Below are 8050 nucleotides of genomic sequence, written 5' to 3' on the forward strand. Positions count from 1 at the left end.
TCATTACATTCTCCTGAGTGTAACAATATCCCCAATATGGATTTCACAACTTATATAGAGAATTGTGAGTGTCTAAAATTAATACAACTTTAAAATATTTTATTACGAGCACATTAGAGGACCTGCGCTTGTTATATTCACTCACAAATACTATCAAAAAAGTTTTAAGACTCTTTTTGTTCAAACCATATCAAGATTTTAAAATTCTGGACACTTTAGGGTTATCAGTAAATTTTGATCAAAATTCACAGATAATCTTAAGCACCTCAAAGATACTTCAAATCAAACTCATTACACTTCTTACCTCATCTTAAGTGTAACCATATCATCAAATATGGATTAGGATATTAAAATTGAAGTATTAAAATTTATGGACTTGTTCTAGGTATGTGATAACTGGACAAGAAATTTAACAGTTGAGTGGGGCAGTTGAGTGGCGCAATCAACTGGTGTATCGAGTTCAATAAGTTCAAGAATGGACTGATGATGTAACAACAATTGACTAATGATAAAGGAGAGGTATAATAAAAAATAAAATTCTGTTTTAATAAATATGTGTTCTAACAGTTCAACCCGGTTAGAGTCCACTGGTCATAGATAGATTTAGAATATCAAGCTAAAATATTCTACTTTGAGCAAGGAGATTTTGATCTTACAGGAAGCGAGGCTTTCCAACATGCCTAACTCTGGTGGAATGGAACCACTGAAGCTGCAACCAGGAAGGATCCTGGACAAACAACAGAACAAAGTTTCAGTTTGAGTGTTTAACTTTACGCGGGTTAGTTGCTAAATCTATCACCTACTCTACAACTTTTAATAAATCCAACTTAACTTAATCACAACTCACAATCTTTGAAGCTTCACCAGGTTCCCAATGGTCCTTGGAATTTTTCCCACCCAAACCTTTATTGGAAGACAGATCGATCCCCAGTGCCATAATTCATAAAGTTCATAGTTTCTCAAGGACTTGTAAAGGGATGAAAAAGGGAGGGAAAAGAAGTGTAACATTGGATTTATCAGGTAACATACAAGATTACCAACTCAGTCAAATTCTGGACGTCTTCAGAGAGAGTCCCGTTGATGTTTAAGCCAGGAAGAATTCTGAAAAAGAAGAATCATTCATACCAAAACAAATTTCCTAGAGTTTGTCTTCTCCATTATACTTTTCAGGACTTACATTTTTTAGATGTGAAGATTAGAACAGTTGAGTCCAACCCAGTTATTACCACAAGGATCTAAACCTACCCAGCTTGTTGGTTTATTCTGCCAATAACTTGATATGCTATACAGAGCAAGAGCTACTCAAGCAGAGAAGAAACAAATGACATCACAGGCCGGTTCAAGTGAAATATATGCAACAAAATCATGCAGAGCCCCAGAGAAATAACGTGAATTTTACCTTCACTGGTGGGTGTCTGTGTCTCTGCTTAGACATTTAGAGTGCCAAAGTTTAAGATGAGCTGAAGCAGCAGGCATTTCAGGTTCAGTTCTTGATGCAGGAATCCCATGTTATGGCATAAAGCTTTGGAGAATCAATACCATGTACTTTAGAAGCTAGGTTCATATACACATATGGCAGGGAGCCTGATTGGTTGGATGATCAAGTTGCTTATAGGACTTGACTTTGAGGATTTGTATATCTATATAGAGAGAGACTTTTTCATATCCATATCCATGCAGACCAAGTCTACCCTCTGTATTGGACTTTGTCGTGGGAACTTTGATGCTAATTGAAAAAGGAAAATGAAAGATTAAGGTGAGTAAAATATTGCATATGGTTTTATATTTTAAGTTGTAAAAATATGAAGGATAAACAATGAGGCTCTTAGACCATCTCAAAGGAAGCAATTCATTATTCAATGATATTGATGGTTTAGTCTTAAATATATCAATGCAGGGTGGGTTGATGATGCATCAAATAGTCAACATTAGCGGGTTTTGAATAATTTGATCTGCATGAAGTCATCCATAGATAAAAAAAATGCTCCCAATCCCTGTAAATAATAATAATAAGAAGAAGAATCAGCATTTAGACACCCATTTATAATCCTAACACCCTGGGTTTTAGAGGTCATCAAGCTACATCTATCTATATCTATCTATGTAGGTTTTCTATGTTAGTACCACATGTTCTAGACCCAAAGGCTTAAGCTCGTACCAATTTAAGTCGAGTTGGAGCTGAGTCATTCCGAGTCAGAGCTGAGCTTAGTCATTTCGAGTTAGAGTTGAGCTGAGTCATTCTGAATAAAAGTAGAGCTGAGTCATTTTGAGTCAAAAGCAAAGCTAAGTCATTCCAAGTCAGAATTGAGCCGAGTCATTCTAAGTTAGAGTTGAGCTGTCATTCGGAGTCACTACAAAAATTTAAGTGGTTTGCAACGAAATTTATGACGAATTAAAAAAAAATCATTGTAAAACTATTTTGCAACGAAATTGACGATAAAAAAATTTTTGTGGGTAATAGCTCGTTGTCAAATTCTGCAACCAAAAAATATTTATTTGTCGTCAATTTTGCGATGAATTCAGTTTCGTTGCAAAATTCATTACAACTTTGCAACGAAAATTATTTTCGTTTCAAAATTCAGTAATTGTTAATCTACGACGAAAAATTTTTTCCATTGCAAGCTCTTCGATGAAAATAGATTTTCGTCGCCTATTAGGGACAAAAAATTATTCGTTGCAAATTGCCGACGAATAATATTTGTTAGAAATCGGTGATAAAATAATTTGGTCATCGATTTGGCGATGAAATAAGTTTTCATCACTAAAGTTTCGATATACAGTATTATTGTGATAATTTTGCAATGGAACCATGTTCATCGTAAAATTCATCGTAAAAAGCAAAAGTTTTTCCCAGCAACTGCCTATTTCATTCTCCAACCATGTTTACATAAACTAACCCAATCCTATTTCATTCTCCAACTTTACATATAAGCAATACTTAATAACAACATTTTAAAATAATCCTCAATCAATCCACATTTAACAATCTAACATCATTCAAAAAGAACAAACAATCCAATATCATTCAACATATCCAATATCATTCTAAACAAACAAGTGATTCCAACATCAATTTAAACAAACAAGTCATTCCAACATCATTCTAAACAAACAAGTCATCATAGTACAAGTTAAAACAAACAAATTAAACATATTCAAGAATACATCAACATATCCAAATCAAAACATCTCATATCAAAGTCTCAAAATGACGACCAAATATAAAAAATATCATCATCACCGATATCGTCCTCAGAAGATACTTTCTACTCTGCTTTTTGATCCGTTCATACCTCTTCTTCTTTTCCAACATCAGAAAATAAAATATAAAAAGTATCATTTTGTATAAATTAATTATAATATATAAATACTTACTTCACTGTCATCCTTGATCTCACCAACCCTATTCAAATCCAAAATAATAGTACTAATTAATAATAAAAAATAAAAGATTTACAAATAAAACTAAAAATATGGAGCAACACTAATTCTGAGAAAAATTAAAATTATACACAACTAGGCTTATGAAGAATCATTATCATCACTAGAACCAGGAGGAATTTGACTCAAAGCAAATCCTAACTGAAGATGTCGTATTATGAAATCTTGTTGTCGGGGTATTTCTCTCATTTCTTTATACTTTTGTATTATGCCCTTCAAATTGTTAACCTGTTCAATTAGGCTTTCTATTTGTTCCCTTACCGCTGGTAGGGTGTGTCACGTCCCGGGAGGTTGTCCGAAAAATTTCGGTAGCATCTCCCCAGTAACCATGACAATTTCCTGAATACAAATAGAAAGGCTTAGCCACATACGGCTGTAATAAAGACTACACATCACACCAATGCCCAACAGTTAAGATACAAGGCCTACATGGCCACAACACTACTATCACATGCACAATATCAAAATAGAATCGAAAATCCATGTAATGAAAACATCGTAAAGCCAAGACAAACGAATAACCCAAAACCTAGTAACCTTCGGGTGTGAGATGGAAGCAGCCGGCCAATCTCCAAGCTCTAAGTACCTATCTGCTACCTGGGGAGACAGAAAAATCCCAGGGTCTAGGTAGTGAGCATCAGATATACTCAGTGGGTACTAGATAAAAGTGCAGAACGAAATAAGATATCAAAGGAATATAAACATAGATATCCAAAGGTATATAGTCCAACATGATACTACAGGAGCAAGGCTAATATAACCATCATGTATGTCATACAAATGCAGCAGTTATATAACAAGTGCATAATCATATAATAACAAATGTACCAGTTATCAATGCAGTAACCAACACTAAATGCATGCATAGTCAGAGCTATCTAGCTAGTCCTGGTAGCACTCAACCTGTGCAGTGCTGTAATGCTCTCACTCAACCTGTGCAGTGAGTTAGCACCCAACCTGTGCAGTGCTATAATGCTCTCACTCAACCTGTACAGTGAGGTAGCACCCAACCTGTGCAGTGCTATAATGCTCTCACTCAACCTGTGCAGTGAGAGTTAACAACAACAACATGTTATTTGCATAGTTCAACCGCTAACTACCACAACATCAAGGTAAGTGCAATATCAATCATAATAAATTCAACATAGATAAACAACACTTAAGAAAAACTGTTTTGATGGTAGTAGGATCATATTAAGAATAAAGGTAAGTATCAAGTCATGAATCAAACAACGATTATAGTAGAGATATCAACAAGGAAATCATAAGAGAGAATAGATCTGTATTGACCAGATACAGAGATTACCCACCTGGTTGACGCACGTCGGAATTAAAACCTCTCCGTATAACAGGATCTATGGATCAAGGTCCTGTAATTTATACAAAATGCAACACCCTCTTAGTATAATATTATATTAGATTTTACATCAAAGTAAGTCCCAACTCAATCTCTTATCTCAACCGAATTTAACCTAACCAAGTCCAATTCACTCGAGCTAACCTTAACCGGCTTCAACAATTAACCCCAATCCAAATCAACTCTTTATTTCTAACTAATCTAATTAAACTGATCAAATCAATTATTAACAAATTATTAATACTTTAACTGACTCATTAATTATCTAATTAATTTAATTGTTTAACTATAGACAAACATTAATCTAATTTACACAATTAAACACAAATTAATCTTATTAATGTTAGTTAACTATCGACAAACCTTAACTGATCAGACAATCATGAATAGATCCAAGAATCAATTAGGACTCAACAGGTCCACAACCTAACAGGAATTAATCTTTGATCGGCTCAATCCTTCAAAAATTCTACAACTTTCCAGTACAATCCTAATTGGAATTAAACTAATCTAACCACCTTGTTTCTCTTCTACACAAATCCACGAGTTTAGGTAAACTAAATGGCTAGCTTTATTGATTTCATCTAACACCAATACTAATAAAATTTTCCTCCACTTTGTACCTTTTACAATATCGAACAACCGGCGGCATGCTATCCTCAAGAAGAATGCTTCAAAGTTTTCCTCTTGAAGCCTGACAACCACGGTGTGGGATATTTAAGACCCGATTTTCCTCAATCGATCCCAACAAAAGACAACTACAAAACCAATGACCTAGCTTAGGAAGCGATTAGATCAGGAAAGGAAAAAGGGAAGGGCTTACGATCTGGGAGGGGGCGCTGGAAGTGAAGCGCTGGTTCAGGGCTTGGCCGCCGGAGGTGGAGGCAGCAATGGCGGCAGAGGGCGGCGTCGGTGTCTTCACAGTCGGCGCTGGTTGTGGGGCGGCGAAGGGCAGAGGGAGGCGACGACTCCACAAAGCGGCGGCGGTAGGGTCCCTTATCCGTGCTGCGGTGCTCGAGGGCAGGGGCGCTGAGCAGAGGAGACGCGGCGGCTAGGGCAACAGGGCTGAGTTAGCGGAGGTTTAACATCCCCCTTTTAAAGCCCTCCTCAGTTCCGAGTTCTCCGCAGGCGGGCGACGCAGTCGCGCGGGCAGCGGTGACGGGGTCGCGCGGAGAGGTGGCGACGGTCGCGCGGTCGCACGGAGAAAAAGGCGGCCCTGTTTATTCCTTAACGGGCGTACAGGTTAACGGGTTTAAATCATATCCCATAACCAACTTAGGCCTTAATAATCATTAGGGTAACATCTATTTATTAAATCCCTTATCCCATCAATTTAAACTAATAAGATCAAGTAATCTTCCCACTAAACTCTTTATAAACTCCATTAAAATTACCAATAAATCCTAAAATTAAATTATTTACAAATAATCTCAAAAAGTTATGGTATCTTACAGGGTGGAAGAAGATGTACTAGCAACTCGATGGGTTCTGCTCAAAGAGTCCATTCCCAATATCCTTCCTCCCTTTGGATCTCCCACTCGCCTCCAAGCAGATATTCAGATCATTCCCAATAAAGGGCTCTGATCCATTATTATTATCACTAGCAGACTTCTCTACGCTAGCTCTTGCTTATTATATTTCTCTTGTATTGTAATAAAAATATATTTAATAAGTTACATAGAGTAGGTACATAACTATTAGTATCTAATTAAGTTAGAAATTGAGATCCAAGTTTAATCCAAACCTTAATAGCTCTAGCTCTATCCTCATTCCAAGTCTTATCTTTTTTTTGAAATGTGTAGGTAAAAGTGTCTATAAATAGTGGCTCCTTTCTCATTTTCTTAACCTAAAAATACATTGTCAGAAATAATATAATAGTTTAAAATCAATTAATAATTTAGTGTTTATAAGAAAATTATTAATCTACGTGTATGCCCATCAATATTGATTGAGCCTCCCACATATGTTGCAAATGAATCTCCAGAATTATAAGTTTGATTTGCTTTATTCTGATGACTCCTTTGTTTACTTTTCTCTATTTATCAAAATTGACAATCCTAACTCAATTTTCCTCAGTGATGCACGGTAACTGATGCAACTCCACAAGTATACAGAATGTCATTAAGTAATAAAAGATATCAAACCACAAGGAACGAAGAATCTATCACTAAACAATCACAAGAAGAGTGGAGAGATCACATAAATTTGGTTGAGATTGGAGAAAATGAGAGAATAGTTGAGCACCTAAACTTCAATCGAAGTAAATCAACTAGTGACAGGATTTGAAAAACGATCTTAGGATTTCGGATTCCTCGAGATTATGTTTGATTGACTATGGACTCCTTACCATTCCTCAATATTCATACATTTGCAGAGATTCTAACCAAAATATCCAATTAGACCTCGTCAGGTTTTCTCGAAATAAATCAAGAATTCTCTAACGTTACGATTGTTAGTTTGAGATGACCCCAGATAGCCTGGTTATAGTTCTCCCACTGTCATCGGACACTCCAGCATACTACTAGTGTCCTACCCCCTGTCACCGGGTATCCAATTAAGGACCTCTCTCTAACAATCAATAACCATTAGCTATCTCTCACAAAGATTCATTGTAATCTAAGAATTTCCTTGAAAAATCTGATTAAAGATTCACCTTCTGTCACAAGGCACCCCAGTCATATGATCCTAAAATTTTCTTAAACCACAACTTATCCTCATCCTTTTAGATTCACACTATTCACAATTATATCATCAAATAAGCACAAGACACAATATCCATAAAGCAAATGCACAAGTAAATCATAGAACATGGTAAATATAAATCCATAGTGACAATCATCCATAACACACCTTGATTTCTCCTACATCCTAGAATCTAAGGTTCTACTCCATGACGGAGGGGATACAACACGAAGAAGATGTAAAGAAATATATTTTAGATCCTAGAAAAAGGAAATAAAATTTATCAATAGATGTTTTCTTCTTCGCCTTGCAAGCTCCTCGTCGACGGTGGAATGAATGCGACGGAGTAGCCCCAAAAGGACGGATGGATCATCGATTTTTCTCCGGATGGCGTCTACGGTGGCTCACTTTCACTCCCAAAGTCTCTCCCCTTCTTTTAGGACAATTTAGGGGGGAGGGGGTATTTATACGCCCCCACTATCAAACCCTCGCCATACGACTGTGTCTAGCCACATGGCCCAGGGCACACGGCTGACACGTCCCCATCACACGACCGTGCTTGGTAGGCAC

This window comes from Curcuma longa, chromosome 1 (assembly GCF_044706935.1).
Source record: "Curcuma longa cultivar G26 ecotype Majalengka, Jawa Barat chromosome 1, ITB_CL_G26_1.1, whole genome shotgun sequence".
In the NCBI taxonomy this organism is placed as follows: Eukaryota; Viridiplantae; Streptophyta; class Magnoliopsida; order Zingiberales; family Zingiberaceae; genus Curcuma; species Curcuma longa.